The sequence below is a fragment of the Oryctolagus cuniculus genome, chromosome 21, assembly GCF_051225735.1.
Source record: "Oryctolagus cuniculus isolate XC-2025 breed Fujian yellow rabbit chromosome 21, ASM5122573v1, whole genome shotgun sequence".
NCBI lineage: Eukaryota > Metazoa > Chordata > Mammalia > Lagomorpha > Leporidae > Oryctolagus > Oryctolagus cuniculus.
In genome coordinates, this window is record NC_142887.1 from 35,777,255 (window position 1) to 35,796,042 (window position 18,788).

Here is an 18,788-nt window from a genome sequence, read left to right on the forward strand (position 1 = left end):
TTCCAAGAATTCTTCTGGCCTCTCCTCCCGCCTTGCCCCACACCCGTGCTGTATAACTGCCCCCGCGCCCCTGTAGCTCTCTCCCTTTGGAAGGAGTCTTGCTGACTGCCTCTCCATCATTATTTCAAAATGGTTCTTTTTTTTTTTAAAGATTTATTTATTTATTTGAAAGTCAGAATTACACAGAGAGAGGAGGATAGGCAGAGAGAGAGAGAGAGGTCTTCTATCCACTGGTTCGCTCCCCATTCGGCTGCAACAGCTGGAGCTGCGCAGATCTGAAGCCAGGAACCAGGAGCTTCTTCTGGGTCTCCCACACGGGTGCAGGGGCACAAGGACTTGGGCCATTTTCTACTGCTTTCCCAGGCCATAGCAGAGAGCCAGATTGGAAGTGGAGTGATTGGGTCTCAAACCGGAGCCATATGGGATGCCGGTGCTTCAGGCCTGGGCGTTAACCTGCTGCACCACAGCGTCGGCCCCTCAAAATGGTTTTGTAGGGAGAGTCTGGATGGCCTTCTTTTTAATTTTTTTTAAGGTTTATTTGAAAGAGTTATACAGATAGAGGAGAGGCAGAGAGAGAGAGAGAGAGAGAGAGAGGGGTCTTCCATCCACTGGTTCTCCCTCCCAGATGGCTGCAATGGCTGGGGCTGTGCTGATCTGAAGCCAGGAGCCAGGAGCTTCTTCTGGGTCTCCTACGTGGGTGCAGGGGCACAAGGACTTGGGCCATTTTCTACTGCTTTCCCAGGCCATAGCAGAGAGCTGGATTGGAAGTGGAGCAGCCGGGACTTGAACCGGCACCCATATGGGATGCCGGCACTTCAGGTCAGGGCATTAACCTGCTGCACCACAGCGCTGGCCCCATGGATGGCCTTCTAATATCCCTTAATGATATATTTCCATGAAAGACACAATAGGACATAGTGAGAAAGCCACTGCCTGTGATGCTGGCATCCCATATTGTGCATGAGTTTGCATCGCAGCTACTCCACTTCTGATCCAGCTCGCAAACGTGCCTGGGAAAGCAGCAGAGGATGGCTTAGGCCCCAGCTCCCTAATGGGTAATTGGAAGAAAGCCTCTCTCCTGACTGAACCATTCCAGCCCCAGCTGTTGTGGCCACTAGGAGGCATGAACCAGTGGATGGATGATTTCTCTCTCTCTCTCTCTCTCTCTCTCTCTCTCTCTTTCTAACTCTAGCATTCAAATAAACAAAATTTTTTTATTTAGATTTTTTATATGAAAGATTTTTCTATTTTTGAAAGTTAGTGTTATCAAGACGAAGGAGAGACAGATGGGACGGCATTGTGGAGTGACAGGTAATGCCGCTAACTGAAATGCTGTCATCTCATATGTGTGCCTGTTCATGTCCTGTCTATTCCACTTCTGATCCAGCTCCCTGCGACTTTTCTGGAAAAAGCAGCAGAAGAAGCTGCAAACACTTCGGTCCTTGCCACGTATATATGAGATGTGGATAAAGATACTGGTTCTGTCTTCTGGCTCCTGGCTTGGGCCTGGCCCAGCCCTGGCCATTGTAGTCATCTAGGGAGTAGACCAGCAGAAGGTAAATTTCTCCCTCTCTTTCTTTCTGTAACTGCCCTGCAAATAAAAAATAAAACCCAGAGAGAGAGAGAGAGAGAGAGAGAGATCGAACTTTCATCTGAGCTGGCTTCAATGGCCAGAGCTGAGCCAGACAGTAGCCAGGAACCAAGAGTTTCATCTGGGTCTCCCACATGGGTTGCAGTGGCCCAAGCACTTGAGCCATCCTCTGCTGCTTTTCTCAGGCCATAAAAGGGTTCTGGATCAGAAGTAGAACAACTGGGACATGAAATGGTGCCCATACGGGAAGCTGGTGTTGCAGGTGGAGGCTTCCCCATTGTGCCACAATACCAGCCCGATGAATGCCCAAATGTTTCAAAACACTATTATTTTTCTAGATGGCCTCATTATGGTGAATTAGTCTCATAAATTAGTAACCTGGTGACAAGAGCATTCTAACAGAACACTTGAGTCACGGGAACACAGTTATACATGTGAAAACCTCGTTATACTGAAAGTCAGTGAGCAATAATTTTCAAGACCACATCTTCTACTCCACTATGCTGGCATCTCTGTAGGGAGAGAGGGGTACTTTTATCTTTCCCCTCTTCTTTCTTACCCCTCCCCACATTAATAACTTCTATAGACGCTTCCACAGGCCACAGTCATTATGAAAATACAGGACTAATATCCTTCCATGTCAAAAATGCTATAGGCTTAAACACAGAACCCAAAATAAGACCAAGTAATGGGCCCTCTTAATTAAAACACTATGGACTGTAAGATAACCAGCTTGTTGGCTCACTGGGTTGCTGTAAAGAACTGGGCAGAGGGGGACAGTGCTGTGGCACAGCGGGTTAAAGCCCTGGTCTGAAGCACCGGCATCCCATATGGGTGCCGGTTCTAGTCCCGGCTGCTCCACTTCTGCTCCAGCTCTCTGCTGTGGCCTGGGAAAGCAACTGTAGGTGGACCAAGTCCTTGGGCCCCTACATCCATGTGGGAGACTCAGAAGAAGCTCCTGGCTCCTGGCTTTGGATCAGTGCAGCTCTGGCCGTTGCTGCCATCTGAGGAGTGAACCAGTGGATGGAAGTTCCTCTCTCTACCTCTCTCTGTAAGTCTGTCTTCCAAATGAATAAATCTTAAAAAAAAAAAAAAGAAAAAAAAACTGGGCAGGGAAAAGGTGTTACTTCCCCGTTCTCCACTTTCTGCAAATCCAGATTAAAATATCTCCAGTTATTAACCCTCACAGTAGATGTGAAGTGTTCACTACCCACTTTGCAAAGGGATCGGTGGCAGGTAATAACAGTTGACATCCTTGTTAACAGAAGAGAGAAGGGGGCTGTCGCTGTGGCATAGCAGGTAAAACCACCTCCTGTAGTGGCAGCATCCCACATGGGTGCCAATTCGAGTCCCGGAAAGAAGGGCTGAAGACAGAAATTGAAAAGCAGCAAAATAAATCATCAGCTATGATTCCTAGTCTTCAAATTCCAGACTGAAAAGATCTGTTAACTAGACATGGAAGAGCGATCAATCCACAAAGCTACTGCACACCGTTCACACCGTTCCCTCGAAAAAGCCAAACAGGCAAGGCCACAGCTGCCAGCCGGGTCTGCGGTGACCCCACCAGGCCAACGAGGTGCAGGATGGGGGCCAGGGAGCAGATCCTAGTCTCCTCTGCTGCCTCGGGCTCCCAGCTCAGGGCCACCGACCCTCACCCTGTTGGAACCGCCGCGGGATATGGCAGGAGGCCCTGCAGGGAGGCATTCTGCGACCCACCCAAAGTGCAAACTGTGCTTATTTAAATATAGAGAATGGGAGTCTCACTGCATTCCAGCCTACCCTGCTTGTGCAGGTCCCCTGACCGGTGCCCTCTCTCTTGTAACCACTAAATAAAGTAAGGAAAGTAGCACGCCATGCCGGTCGGGCGAGGTAGCACGCGGGACTGGTCGGGTGCTGGGAGGCTGGTGAATGCTCCCAGGATCACTGGGAAGCAAGTGCACCATATCTAGGAGCCGCCAACCACCCGCGCACCCACCTCTCCCACACACGCATCCCCTCCCCTTCCTGTTTTCCATACTTGCCTGCAAAGTCCCGGGAGGACTTCCCCTTTCTTTAGAGTTCGGGACAGAAAACGTCCCCGATGGGTGGGGCCCACAGGCGGCAGAAGAAGAGGCGCAGTAGCAGCGGGTGGCAGGCTCAGGGTGTGTGCTCACAAACTCTCTGGGATTGCACATTTGGAGGACGAGAGGCAATGAACGTGCGAGAAGGGGCAGCGCGACCTGTCTGGGATGACTGATCAGTGAAATGAACTTCCTCTGTTCCACTCGTATCCACAAGGGCGGGCAGGCGTGCGCACAGGCGCCCGCAGGGGCAGGTTCTCCCACATCCGCATGCAGAGACCATGGAACAAGGCGTGCATCAGGGCACCTGATGTCTATGGGAAATGGAGTCCAGGCCAAGGAATTCCTAGAGAGACCAGCTGACCCTCCCCCAGGGCTTCAGTCTTCGGCGGGTGGAGACAGGCTGGAAATCAGAGGGCATTTGCTTCCCACCCCAAAATCTCCAGGGTGGCCGGCGCCCCGGCTCACTAGGCTAATCCTCCGCCTTCGGCGCCAGCACACGGGGTTCTAGTCCCGGTCGGGCGCTGGATTCTGTCCCGGTTGCCCCTCTTCCAGGCCAGCTCTCTGCTGTGGCCCGGGAGTGCAGTGGAGGATGGCCCAAGTGCTTGGGCCCTGCACCCCATGGGAGATCAGGAAAAAGCACCTGGCTCCTGGCTCCTGCCATCGGATCAGCGCCGTGCGCCGGCCACAGCGCACCAGCTGCAGCGGCCATTGGAGGGTGAACCAACGGCAAAGGAAGACCTTTCTCTCTGTCTCTCTCTCACTGTCCACTCTGCCTGTCAAAAAAAAAAAAATCTCCAGGGTGAGTTGCTGCTCTTCCTTCCCGAGCCAACATCTTAAAGGGTGGCACCCACTGCTGCTGACTGACACCCAAACGCTGGCTCATCTATGAACTCTGTCTTCCAGAAAAGTCTTGCTTGCTGCTTTATTCCTGGACACTTCTCTCAAATAAAGAAATGTCTATGAATACAATATAACTTCTGGAAGAGGTGTAAAGGGCATCGTTTAACATCCAGATTTGAGAATACAGTTTTTATTTCTGTTTTATTAGTGTTTATAGTTCTTTTCAAATCATTTTCTACCATCTTTTTACTCATCAAGTACAGAAGCAAACAAGGGAACTGGATACAGAACTAGCATTGCTGAGTATCTTCTAGGAGCAAGTTTAAGGCACTGAATGCCTTAGATCATCATTTATACCTTAGATTAATTCTGGAGACAATGTAATCAGGAGTTTACAAAGAAGAAACTGAGTATAAAGAGTTTAGAATTTGCCCATGGTGATAACATTAAAAGGTGTAGGTTAAAGATTAACTAAAATCTAATACTGGTTCAAGAATTTTTTTTGTCTTGGGGCTCAGTTTCTAAAACCCAAGATTTCTCATCTGGAAAAAAAGTGAGAGAGGAAGAGTACCTACAACAATAATTTATACTATAGAGAGACAGATAGAAATATAACTTGTTTAAAAAAGGGTGATTCAAAGTTGCTATGATTTCATACTCTTTTTTTTAGGTTTAATAACAATGTAGCATAGAAAGTTATGCATTCTTAGGTATAGATGTGTTGTTCGTTTTTTAAGTTTGTATGTAGAAATGCAAATGGATAGCTGGATGATACGGAGTTCTGCGGTGACGGTTCCTTGCTACCGCGGGAGAATTAGGCAGGCTGCCCGCAGCTTGCCTTGACTGAGGAGGGGAAGTACGCCACCCGCCACTCAGCCTTCCCCAAACCCGGGGGACAATCAGGCGCGGTGTGGAGCCCAGTTGAAGCAGGGTCTCACTTTATTGTAAAAGGGAGGTGTATATATAGATGAGGTACAGAGCGGATGGTACAGAGCGGATGAGGGATGCGGGCAAGGGGTGGGGTGTTGTGATGCAAAAGGATCCTAGCCACTCCTATTATACCACCTTAATGATCCTTAGGCAGAAGCGCCCTGGGGCTGGGGTGTTTGCTACTAGGGATTTGAAACTTAAAGTCAGGTTTTCAAATTTGAGGCAGGCTCAGGAATTTCCTCTAGGCCTCTCTGGATTCAGCGTCCCCCACAGAGTTCTATGTTTATGATTACTTCTGTCAAATATAGGTCATGGGATTAGGCTTGTTGCTGGATTAGGGATGCCTAAATCTTTATCCATTGACTTCACACTAGTACTTACTGTGTCAGGCAATATTCTTTGGGTAGATTCCTCTTTCTTGCCAAATGGAGAATTTCATGAGGGCAAGAAACACATTTGCATTGACATTATACCTCAGCATCTTGACAATCAGTCTTTGAATAACTGATGATATAAAAAATTAACAAATAAGATTTCTGACCCCCAAGAACTGCCTAGTAGAGGAGACAAGGAAATAGAAATCTATTTGATGACTGCCACAATTATGTGGATATACAAGTTATTGTTCTCATACAAGTTTGATCATAAGGGGCATGTTAATAACAACACAGGATTGAAAGGTATAAACAGACAGCAACCTGGACCAACCAAGTTACATGTTCATCCTATTTAAGGAATTCATTTATTTATTTATTAAGTAGTTCTTGAGCAATCTTTTGTGTGGTATGTTGAAAGAGCTACCAGCCATTTGATTTCCCAGTAAAATGGAAATGTACTGAGCAACAAGATATAGGCAGAGTGGGCTAAATCACAAAAAACTTTGGATACAAAGGTAAGGAAGACAAAAGGCAGATAGGTCAATTAAAAAGTCTATTACAGGTAATTTAGTGGCACCTGAATCAAGTGGGAATAAAGAAGAGGCAATGCATCAAAGTAAGATATAAAAGGTAGAATCAACAGGATGGCAATGCTTCACTATGATAGAAAAAGGTAGATGGAAACTCATTTGTAAACTTTAATTTGGATTTTATTATTTAAAGGAAAATGTTCTCAGTATATGGTGTTCATCAGTAATAAAAGGTTACTTACAGGGGCCAGCACTGTGGCATAGCAGGTAAAGCCATCGCCTGTCATGCCGGCATCTCGTATGGACGCAGGTTTGAGTCCCAGCTGCTCCACTTTGATCCAGATTTCCGCTATGCCCTGGGAAAGCAGTAGAAGAGGGTCCATGTCCTTGGGCCCCTGCACCCACGTGGGAGACCTGGTGAAGCTCCTGGCTCCTGGCTTCAGATTGGTGCAGCTCTGGCCATTGAAGCCATCTGGCAGATGGAAGACCTCTCTCTCTTCCTCAACCTCTCTGTAACTCTTTCAAATAAAATAAATAAGTCTTTAAAAAAATGATTACTTCCAGTCAACTTACAAAGTCCCCATACATCCAGGACACAGCCAGGGAACAGTCTCATGGGTAGATGCTATCTAGAAGTCCTATGTCAATCATCAAGCTACACATTTTTAACTGCTTCCATATATAATGGTCCTCATTATGATGCAGTTACTTAGAAACTAGAAGATATAATCAGTGTGTATAAAAACAATCCAAATAAAAAAGTTAAATTCAAAAACTCACAAAATTATGTAATTCAAACCTGAATCTGGAATACCTCCCTAATTCACAGTTCATGTGTCTACCAACCTCAGGTACTCAAAACACATGAAGCAGGAAATAAGTAAAAATTTTTTTTCCACCAAAATATGCATTATAAATTTCAAGGGAGAAGTCCTGCCACTGGCTTAGCACCATGGCTCTTAAACAAATTCACTCCATCTTGAGTACTCTGGTGGGAGTGGGTGTGTTCAAAGAGAAGAAAGCAGTCGGTGTGAACAGTGAACAAGTGGAAAGGGCTCCAACAACAATGCTGCAGAACTCTGGGGGCCCTAACTGAATGCAATATGCAGGCAGGCATTTTTTTTTTTTAATTTCTGGGAGATTTTCCATGCTCTCAGATGTCATGGAACCATAAGAACTGAGCACAACCAGAGCGTTCAAGGCCAGCATCCACGATTCACTTAGTGATGATGGCTTCATGGATATAATTAAGCCTCACTCACTTGCTATATCATTCTGTTTAGAGCCACCAGAACTGAAGAGCACATGATGTCAGAGGTGGTAGGAGAGCATGGAGTGTGGGGGTCTCATGGTGGAGGCAGCTGTGCAGAGGGAGGGGTGGAGGAGGAGGAGAAGAGCAAGAGCTCCTAGCACTGTGGGAGTGAGGAGCGGGGTGGGAGTGCAGACAGGGATGACTTGTCTGCATTATGCGTGGTATGCTCCTGGGTATAACTGATACAGCATGAATGATGTGAACAAAATGCATACCCTAAAGACACTTACTATCCTGGGGGACAGATGGCAAGGACATAGACAATTAAAAAACGACGTGACAAAAGCTGTACGTGCACAATCGAATCACCTACCTCATTTACAGATGCCATGCCCACGTCAGGCAGGAACCCCATTGGGTTAAGGTCAGATTTCAGAAGTAGCAGAGCCCAGAAATGACACCATTGTCTAAAATGAAAATGGTGGATGATAGGCAGAGGTTGGGTAACTGAAGCTGGGGCCAGAACATGGATCCTGACTCACTGGGAGTCTGGCAAACCTATCACTAACCTGGATAAACCTGAGATCTAGCTTCTATCCTGCTGCCCGTGTCTTTGCATGGAGGCATAACCAAGAAAGAAGCTCACCTCTGCCTTTGGCTGACTGGAGAGACTGTGGGAGATCCCCACATCTGAGGCCAAGTAAAAATTATATTCTCAAGTCTGGATGTCAATCTTTGCTCTCTACAACCCCACTGAAAGTTATTTATTTTTTTGAGAGACACCTTCCAAGAACAAACCAGCAAATAAGATTTTTCTGGAAGAAGACAGAATTTATGATGGTGACAGAATTTGCGGTTAAGTTAGCAGCAGCAGGTGTCACTCCATAGGATATTTTTTTGAAGATTAATTTTATTTATTTGAAAGACAGACTTACAGAGAGACGTAGAGATAGACAGAGGTCTTCCACCTGCTCATTCACTCTCCAAATGGCCACAATGTCCAGAGATGAGCCTATCGGAAGCCAGCAGCCAGGAGCTTCTTCCAAGTCTCCTATGTGGGTGCAGGGGCCCAAGGACTTTGGCCATCCTTTGGTGCTTTCCCAGGCTCGTTAGCAGAGCTTGACGTGGAGCAGTCGGGACTTGAACCGGCTCCTGTAGGTGATGTCAGTGCCGCAGGCTGGGGAGCACCTGGACCCACTCTGTAAGATTTTGATTCAGGAAAGGAATAAGACTAGCAACTGATCCTTGAATTTTGGGGTGGGGAGCAAGGAGAGGAGGGATGTAAATAAAAGCGAATACCCTCTGATTTTCAGTCTGTCTCCACGGGCCAGACAGAAGCCCTTGGAGAGGGCTAGCTGGGTCTCAGGAATGCTCCGGACGGGACTCCATTTCCCAGAGTCCCAAGGTACCCTGCCTTACTGGGAGCGCCCAAGGCCTGAGCCTATGGATGTGGGAGAATCTGCGCATGCGCACGGGGCTCTGAGCGGGGTGGGGGCAGAGGACGTTCATTCAGTGATCAGAGTTCACCTTCAGAGGTCACGCTACTCCTCCTCCGTGCTCTGCACGTGCCATCTCGGCAGTTTGCCAGCACACACCGCCGCCTGCCACCCCGTGGTACTGTGCCTCCCTCCGCATCTGCTGCCTGTGGGCCCCACGCGAAGGTAACTCTTCCTGCCCCAAGCTCCCTGTGTGCCCTGGAGAGAGGGGACGTGCCTCCCGGACTTCCCACGGCAGGTATGGGGAACAGATGCCTGTGAGGGTGGATGGCGGCTGCCTGACGTGGGTCCCTTGCTTCCCCGTGGTGCTGGAGGCTTCCGCGGGCACGGTCGGTCGGGACAGGGACCCGAGCTGCTCTGTCTCCCACCGCGTCTTCCCAGCCTGCCAGCAACTGCCCAGTCCCGCGCTACTACCTTGCTCAAACCTTGCTTCCCGGAGAGAGCGCGCCGGACAGGGCAACTGCACAAACAGGGCGCGCAAGAGGGCAATGGAGGAAGGCAGTGAGTCTCGCTTCGTATATTTAAATAAGCCGGTTTCCCGGTTTGGGTGGGTCGCAGAATGCCTTCAGGCCAGGCCTTCTGCTGTATGCAGGAGGGCAGGGCTCTGGGTCTCTCGGCAGGGAGCCCCAGGCGGCCGGGGGTGGGGTGGGGTGGGGAAGGAGGATCAGACCGGGATCTGCTCCTTGGCCCCCATCCTGCACCTCGGAAGCCAGGTGGGGTCCTCCGGACCCCACCTGGCAGCTAGGACCCGGCGTGTGAAGCTTTTTCCCAGAGAGAACAGCGTGAAGGGTGTGCAGTAGCTCTGTGGAAGGATCCCTCTTCCCTGTCTAGCTAACAGACTTTTTAAATCTGGAATTTGAAGCCATGGAATCCCAGGTGATGGTGTATTTGACTGCTTTTTGATTTCTGTCTTCAGCCCCTATTTCTTCTCCTCTTAGCAAGGATGTTGTGTTATTCCTGCTGCTGATCCCTTTGCAAAGTGAGAAGCGAACTGAATTAATGCCAGTGATTTGTGTGGGTTCATAATTGGAGCTACTTTAATCTGGATTTGCATAAGGTGGAGAACTATACAGAGAATGAACAATTTTTCTCTGCCCAGTTCTTTACAGTCACCCAGTGCCCTGTCAAGCTGATTATCTTACAGTCCATATTGTTTTAATTAAGAGGGCTTGTCCTGTTTTGGGTTCTGTGTTTAAGCCTATGACATTTTTGTCATGGAAAGATATTAGTTCTCTATATTTTCATAATGACTGTAGAGTGGAAGCATCAATACAAGTTGTTGATGTGAGAATGGGTAAGAAAGAGGGGAAATTAAAAATACCCGTCTCCCCACAAAGATGGCAGCATAGTGGGCAGAGGGTGTGGCCTTGAAAACTTGCTCACTGAGTTTCGGTATAATGAAGTTTCACGTGCATAACGTGTTTGAGGGATTCGAGTGCTCTGTTAGAATGATGTAATGAGATTACTGATTATGAAGCTCATTTCCCATAATGAGGCCATCTAAAAGGTAAAAGTAGTGAGTGCTGGAAAAAGCCTGGGACACCATTTGGCGCTCCCATGTGGGTGGCGGGTCCCCAAGCGTTGTGCCATCTTCTGCTGCCTTTCCGAGACATATTACTGAGGAACTGGATTGGAAGTGGAGCAGCTGAGACTTGAACTGGTGCTCACATGGGAGGTTGGCACTGCAAGAGGTAGTTTAACCCAGTGTGTCACAATGCTAGCCCATCAGTAGATATTTTGAAGTGGAATCAGTGGCAATGAAAATGCACACTATGAAGTTGTAAGGGAAATGCAAAGAAGTTTCTTCTAATTCCAGTTGGTTTGAGGGGCTCTGACTTGGCCAATAAGCAAAGTGAAAGAAGTCAGAACTTTGGTTAGTATTTTGCTCTAAATCTGAGGTGGTGAATATCCAACCTGTGGGACATTTAGAGTCCAAAAAATCTTTTGTTCTGGCCCTGCCAAGGCAACTGTATGTGAGACGGATAATCAGTCTACATCATGTGAATTTAAATTCGATAATTTGGTATGGTCCATGAATGATGTTATAAATCTCCAAATGGCCTTGGCAGAGAAAACAGTCCCACCCCTGCAAAATGTTAATGGCAAATCCAAGGCAGTTTACAAATCTGTTTAAGAATGAATGAATAACTACAATTAGCAATCCTGTGGAAGACAGGCATTTCTAGACAACACATTCCAGAAAGCAGTTGTGTTTCTACATACTGCCAGAGATGCCAGGCATGTTGTTGACATGGCTTTATTCCTTCTCAAGGGAAATGGGAATCCTGTGTGAAGAGAGAGGCCTGTGCATCAAGAATAATGGTGCTGCTGCCGGCTCACAGAGAACCTCTTTCTAGAAACAGTCTTAGATGGCATGTGGAGATGCGTGTTTATGGCCAGTGTGCATGAGGTATCCATGTGTACAATTTATACAAACCCGCATGTACACATGTTCTTTCCTAGATGTGCGTGATGCGGGGATTCCTCAGTGTCTGGTCTTTGTTGGGGGAGGTGAAGAGAGCATGCATCTGGGGGTGGGGGGGGTGCTTAGCTCAAAACTGGTCTCTGAATACCAGGTCTGCTGTGAGTGGTGCTTCTTTGGAGTATGGATTCTCCCACCTGTTCTATGGGGTGACTTGGCTTTGCAAAGTTCATTTCCCATGCAATATTGTATTTGAAGGTTTTTCTAAGTCATTGTCTTTACTTGACTCAGGTGCATCTCATTGAGCTTTCTGAGTGACCATGGTGTGCTGCTCTTGCTCAGTGGCTTCTAAAGCCTGAGATTCTGCAAGTCACAAAGGTGGAGTGGAGCCTCCGCCACTTGGGGTTTCCATTTTTTCTCCCCTTTCTTCCTCCCCTTTTCTCTTTGCTGTTTCTGCTGGTCTGTAAAGTGGATGATTGTCCAGGAATAGTTAACTGCCTTGATCCAAGGTGCCCCTTGGGCTCTCTACCTGGGAAGACTGCTTCTTGTGTGACCCTGGCCGTTGAAAGGGACTCTGATGGCCTCAATTGGGCACCTTCAAGGTGGACAACTTGTCCTACCTTCCCACACTTTGGCAATGGATTGAATGCCACTGCAGTAGCAAGTGTGGGATCCTAGGGTATTTGATGGAGTAGGGCTGAAGAAATCCATCCATCTCTTATTTCATGCTTTTCATTATGTTTCTCTGATCTTGGTGGTTTTTTTCTTTTTTCCTTTTTTTTTTTGGTAGCTTTTCCTTTGATTAATGCCCTGCAGACTACATGGGATTCTATTTTCATAACTCTTAGCCCTTGTCCACATCAGTTACCATAAAGCATTTCAAGTGTTTTCCTTGCAACTACAGAGTTCGAACCTGACTGCTCTTTGGGACCTGTGAGTTTCCTGGGTGCTTATCCTGGGGCTCACTTTTACCACTAGAGACATGTCCTATGGGACTGCTCTCTATTTCATGGTCCTGCTTGTGGGAAACTTTACTCATGTTCTGAGTGCCTGATTGGGCTACACCTGTCTGTAGTGGGAACTAAGCCTTTTTTCCTGCACTTGGAAACACAGTGCTGAGCGCTGCAATCTTCTGCATGAGTTTAAACAGAAAATAACTGTGTTTTGAAACACCTGGGTTCTGAGTAGACAGGGCAGTTTTCTTGAAGCTGGGTGAGAGCTGATGAACTGAAACTGTTTTCCCACCCCATGTTTTGCTCTGAGATTTATTTCATTTTATTTTCTTAAGAAAACTAAAACTGAGCTTTGTTCTCCCTGCTTCTGAAATTTTAATGCTCCCATCCTCTTTATGACCTCCATGTGAATGCACTTTTCCCCTGTTCTTTATCACGCTGAAAAGTGTGGTGAAATAGACATTGCAGCTGTCTCCACTATCAGCTTGTCTGCCTCGGGTTGTCCCCTTGAACTAGGCACTGGCTTAGCTTTGCTGCCCTAAAAGGCATCTGTGTAAACTCAGTGTAACAGTTCAATAAAACTCATGATATATCAACTATCTAAAGATTTTATTTTAAATGGCAGAGTTACAGAGAACGAGGCAGAGACAGAAGGCTGGGGATCTTGGATCTGCTGGTTCACCCCTCAAGTGACCACAATGAACAGGGCTAGCTTGGCCAAAGCCTGGAACCTGGAAGTCCATCCAAGCCTCCCATGTGGGTGCAGGGGACAATGTGCTTGTGCCATCTACTTCTGCTTCTCCAGTTGCATTAGCAAGGAACTGGATCAGAAATGGAGCAGCTGTGACTCCAACTGGTACTCATGGGGCTGGCATGGTGGCATAATGGGGAAAGCCACCATCTGCAATGCCAACTTCCCTTATGAGCACTGGTTCATAACCTAGTTGCTTCACTTCTGATCCACTCCTTGTTAACAGCCTGAGAAAAGCAGCAGAAGATGGCTTAAGTGCTTCAGCCACTGCAACCCTTCTGGGACACCCAGATGAAACTCCTGACTGCTGGCTATTGTCTGGCTCAGCCTTGGCCATTGCAGCCATCTCAGATGGAAGATATCCCTCTTTGTAAGGATTTATTTATGTATTTGCAAGGTTTGGCTACAGAGAGTAAGAGAAAGCAATTTTCCTTCTGCTGGTCTACTCCCTAGATGTCTGCAATGGGTGGTGCTGGACCAGGCACAAGTCAGGAGCCAGGAGCTTCATCCACATCTCCCACATGGGTGACAAGGACCCAAATACTTGGTGCATCTTTCACTGCTTTTCCCAGGACAGTAACAGAGAGCTGTATCAGAATTGGAACAGGGGCTGGTGCTGTGGCATAGTGAATAAAGCCACTGCCTGCAGTGCCAGCATCCCATATGGACTCCAGTTCATGTTCCAGCTGCTCCGCTTCTGATCCAGCTCTCTGCTGTGGCCTGGGAAAGCAGCAGAAGACGGCCCAAGTCCTTGGGCCCCTGTACCCATGTGGATACTCAGAAGAAGCTCCTGGCTCCTGGCTTTGGATCAGGGCATCTCCAGCCATTGCAGCCATTTGGGGAGTGAACCAGTGAATGGAAGACCTCTCTCTCTCTCTTTCTCCTCTCTCTCTCTCTCTGCCTGTGACTCTGCATTTCTTTTCTTTTTTTTTTTTATATAAAGATTTATTTATTTACTTGAAAGTCAGATTTACACAGAGAAGGAGAGGCAGAGAGCGAGAGAGAGAGAGAGAGAAAGAGAGGTCTTCCATCCTCTGGTTTACTCCCCAATTGGCTGCAATGGCCGGAGCTGCACCGATCCAAAGCCAGGAGCCAGGAGCCAGGAGCTTCTTCCAGGTCTCCCACATGGGTTCAGGGGCCCAAGGACTTAGGCCATCTTCTACTGCTTTCCCAGGGCATAACAGAGAACTGGATCAGAAGTGGAGTAGTTGGGTCTTGAACTGGCACCCATATGGGATGCCGGCACTGCAGGCGGCAGCTTTACCTGTTACACCACAGTGCTAGCCCCAGACTCTGCCTTTCAAATAAATAAAAATAAATAAAATTGGAAAAAAAAAAAAGTGGAGCAGCCAGGAGATGTACTGGTGCCCATATGGTTAGCCAGCATTGCAGGCAGTAGCTTTACCTGCTACTCCACAATGCCATCACATCTGCCTCTCCATCATCTCCATGTTGGATTATCATATTACACGCCAGCATTGTATTTGGTGGTGGCTTAAACCACTGTGCCACAAAGCCAGTCCCACTCTTTATCCATCTGTTGACTTGTGCATCAATATCTTGGTGGTATCTGCTGAACAGATAATGACATTATGTTAGACTGTTCTATTTTATTTTGGTTCTGATTTGCTGGTTTACTTTGGTTGTCATTTTTGAGTGTCTCGCTGTAATGTCATTAGTGGTTAAAGCTGCCATGAGTTAGTTTGGAACTGATTCTACCTTTTTGTTTCTTCAAATATAAGTGATGAGTGAAATCCTTTCAAAAGTAACATGTGACAAAGTAACAACTGGAATTCAGTGTTCCTTTCAACCACACCTGACAGATCCAGCTGTTCTCTGCATTTCTCATTTTAGCCCAAACTTGCATCAGACTCTTAGAGCAGGAGGAAGCTTGTTTTTCAAGTTAGAATTAATAATGTGGTTTTTCATTCACCTCTGAGCATCAAAGCCATAGCTCTGCTTTGCAATTGTGGTGGCACCATCTCCTCCAGGGAGATGGATCCCTCATATAAGCATACACCTAGGTGGAAAAAAGTTCATGAGATAAGTTGTCCAAAGTGAAATGGAATTCTGCCCTAGACGTTCTTGAGATTGTGATCAGCAGCGTGGGGGAAATTTTAGCTGTATACATTAGCATCCTTTCCTATTTTTTTCAGTATATTCCTCTCGTGGAGTGCTCTGTGTTCTTGTGTTGCACACACTGGGAGTGTCTGTGATTGAGTCTATTTGTGCACCATTGCAGTATTTGGAGTTACCTTTGCCACCATCTCACCAGAAAGTCAGGTGCAAAGTGAGGAAGGAATTGTCACCCTGTAGCCACACAATGCTTGGACTCCTTGCTCCTTCTTTTGCTGGAGCAGTCTTAAACAGAGTTGTACTTGTTGTCATTGGGTTTTTTGGATTTGAGTGTTTGGAATTAAGAGAAATAATTTTTTTTCCTGTAGCAATGGATTGAAGAGTCACAACACAAAATTAGCAGCAGCTTTCTTAGCTCCTGTCATATGTCAAGATGAGTCAGAATACTTATGGTCATTTGTTGATTTTGTTTTTTAAAACTTAAAAGTATTTATTGATTTATTTGAAAGGCAGAATTAGAGAGAGAGAAATCACCTGTCTAACGGTTAATGCCCCCTAGTGGCCATAATAGCTGGGGCTGGACTGGCTCAAGTCAGGAGACAGGACCTTCTTCCAGTTTCCCATTAGGGAGCTGGGGCCTAAGCCATCCTCTGCTGCTTTCTCAGGCATATTAGGGAGCTGGATCAGAAGTGGAGTAGCTGTGATGCAAACTCATGCACAGTATGGGATGCCAGCATCACAGGCAGTGGCTTTCCCACTACGTCGTATTGTCTCTTATGGAACTACATCTTTAAGGGATCTTAGGAGGCCATCCAGACTCTCCCTACAGAACCATTTTGAAATAATGATGGAGAGGCAGTCGGCAAGACTCCTTCCAAAGGGAGAGAGCCGCAGGGGCGCGGGGGCAGTTATACAGCAGGGTGTGGGGCAAGGCGGGAGGAGAGGCCAGAAGAATTCTTGGAGAGTAGTGAAAAGCCCAACGTGGGAGGAAAAATATCTTTTTTTTTTTTTTGCAGATTGCCAAAAGTAACCACTTACATTTTAGGGTTTTATATATTTTTGAATCTAGAGAAAATTTCTAATATAGTTTCTGATACACTTGACTCCTGTTAAGCTTTCTTCCTGCAGATAAGACCTGCTTATTGGATGTAGAGAAGTGGTGTATCTACATGCACTAGTACTCATAAATATGCAGTTAGCATTAATGTTTTGTTGGGAGAGGGATGAGCATGGCTTCATGTGTGTCTCTTGCTTAGAGCAGACTCTTTATGACTGAGTCTCAGGTCATTAGCCATCAGCTTTATAAAGAAACACAGACCAGCTTTACTGCTGCAGCCTCCCTCTCACACTCTGCATTCCTACACTGATTGTCCGTATGAGAGCACAGCAGGAAAAGAGGCTTGCAGATCCGGAGTCATGCAAGTGTGCCCTTTGCTTAAACCTGGGATTGATGGACTGAAGTCTTTGTGATTCAGTTTGCATTTTTCTGTAGAGTGAAATCTACTAATTTGGGGAAAGTAAGTTGTCTCCTAGTAGATGACACCGGTTGGCTTTCTTATCCATCTACCCGGCTTCACAAGTGATTCTCATGATCGCTGTTGGGCTCTAAAAAAAAAAAAAGCTTCTACAGGGTTGACTTATTTCACCTGGAAAATGGGAGAAGTGTTTTTTAAGAAGCAGTTCATGGAGGATACATACTTCCCTAGGAAGGAGACTGAAGTGGTTCCCTTTAATTTTTTTTAAAGTTTTATTTATTTATTTGAAAGTCAGAGTTACACAGAGAGAGGAGAGGCAGAGAGAAAGAGAGAGAGAGGTCTTCCATCCACTGGTTCGTTCCCCAGTTGGCTGCAATGGCTGGAGCTGTGCTGATCCGCAGCCAGGAGCTAGGAGCTTTTTCTGGTCTCCCACGTGGGTGCACCGGCCCAAGGACTTTGGCCATCTTCCACTGCTCTCCCAGGCTGCAGCAGAGAGCTGGATGGGAAGCAGAGCAGCCAAGTCTCGAATTGGCACCCATATGGGATGCCGGTGCTTCAGTTCCAGGCGTTAACCCACTGTGCCACAGTGCTGGCCCCGTGATTTCTTGTAAATGTCCCTCCCTGAGCTAGTTCCTGAGGCTCCATTGCTCAGGTAATAATACTAATATTTATTAACCAATTATGAATAATCCATCTGTGTCTCACATGTGAAATGTCAGCAGATGTTTCTCAAGACCTTTAAAATAAAGTAAACGTTAAAACAAAAGAGAAGGTTGACATTGATGCTATCTTGGGCTAGAATCTCTGCATTTATTACCTCACTAGCATGCTGGCTCCTGTTGTGAGCATCTCCTGATGGTTCTTTTAAGGCCATTCTTGTGTCCAGTCTTTGACCACACTGCCAGGCTGAGTGATCAGACTTATGTACCCACGACTGATTCTGCCTGCTTGCTCACTCCAGGGATGGAATCTGGGCAGAGGTCCCAAGTGGCTTGGCTTGGCCCTCCTTCCTTGCTTTTTATAGTGACCAGGCAGATTCTCAGGTACATCATTATTGCTAAAGATGCATTTTTAAATGGTAGAGCCTCAGAAAGAGTGTGTGTGTGTGGGAGAGAGAGAGAGAAAGAAATAGAGACAGAGAGGGAGAGAGAAAGAGAGACAGAGAGGGAGAGAGGGAGAGATCTCCCTTCTATTGGTTCACTTCTCAAATGGCTGCAGCAACTAGCTGCAGGATGGTACAGGGTGAAGCCAATGCCCGGGCACCTCACTGGGGTCTCCCACAGAAGTGTTGGGATCCAAGCACTTAGGCAGTCTTCCTCTGCCTTCCCAGGCGCATTGTCAGGAAGCTGTAACAGAGAGCAGCCAGGACCCATATCAGACTTTCTGATCTAGAATGCTGAACTTGCAAGCGACAGCCTAACCTTCAGAACCACAATGATGCCCTCATGTATTTTTATAATTAAAAGATCCAGATTCTGGTTTTAAAATGATAATTTGAAGCTACTAGAACTTAGTCTGTATATGTTTATAGTTAAACCATTTTTTTTTTTTTTTTACTTACCAAGTACAGAAACAAACAAGGGAACTGGATATAGAACTACTAAAGTATCTTCTAGGAGCAAGTTTAAGGCACTGAATGCCTTAGATCATCACTTATACCTTAGATTAATTCTGGAGACAATGTAATCAGGAGTTTACAAAGAAGAAACTGAGTATAAAGAGTTTAGAATTTGCCCATGGTGATAATATTAAAAGGTCTAGGATAAAGATCAACTAAAAACTAATATTGGTTTAAGAAATTCTTTTGTATTAGGTCTCAGTTTATGAAACAAGATTTCTTACCTGGGAAAAAAGTGAGAGAGGAAGAGTAGCTACAACAATAATTTATACTATAGAGAAGCACATGGGATTATAACTTGTCTAAAAAAGGAAGGAGATCCAAAGTTGCTATTATTCCATGGTCTTTTTTTTAGGTTTAATAGCAAGATAGCATAGAAAGTTATCCATTCTTAGGTATAGCTGTGTTGTTTGT

The 18,788-nt window shown here is 46.4% G+C and overlaps 1 protein-coding gene across 1 annotated transcript in view; it reads left to right on the forward strand.

The window, feature by feature from the left end:
- The first annotated feature begins 8,982 nt into the window (after positions 1 to 8,982).
- LOC100350607 (uncharacterized) overlaps positions 8,983 to 18,788 on the forward strand; it is a 31,752-nt gene continuing 21,946 nt past the window's right edge. Inside the window, exon 1 of the mRNA XM_070065971.2 lies at positions 8,983 to 9,317. The gene's annotated coding sequence lies outside the window, so the exon portion shown is untranslated. The remainder of the gene's footprint in view (positions 9,318 to 18,788) is intronic.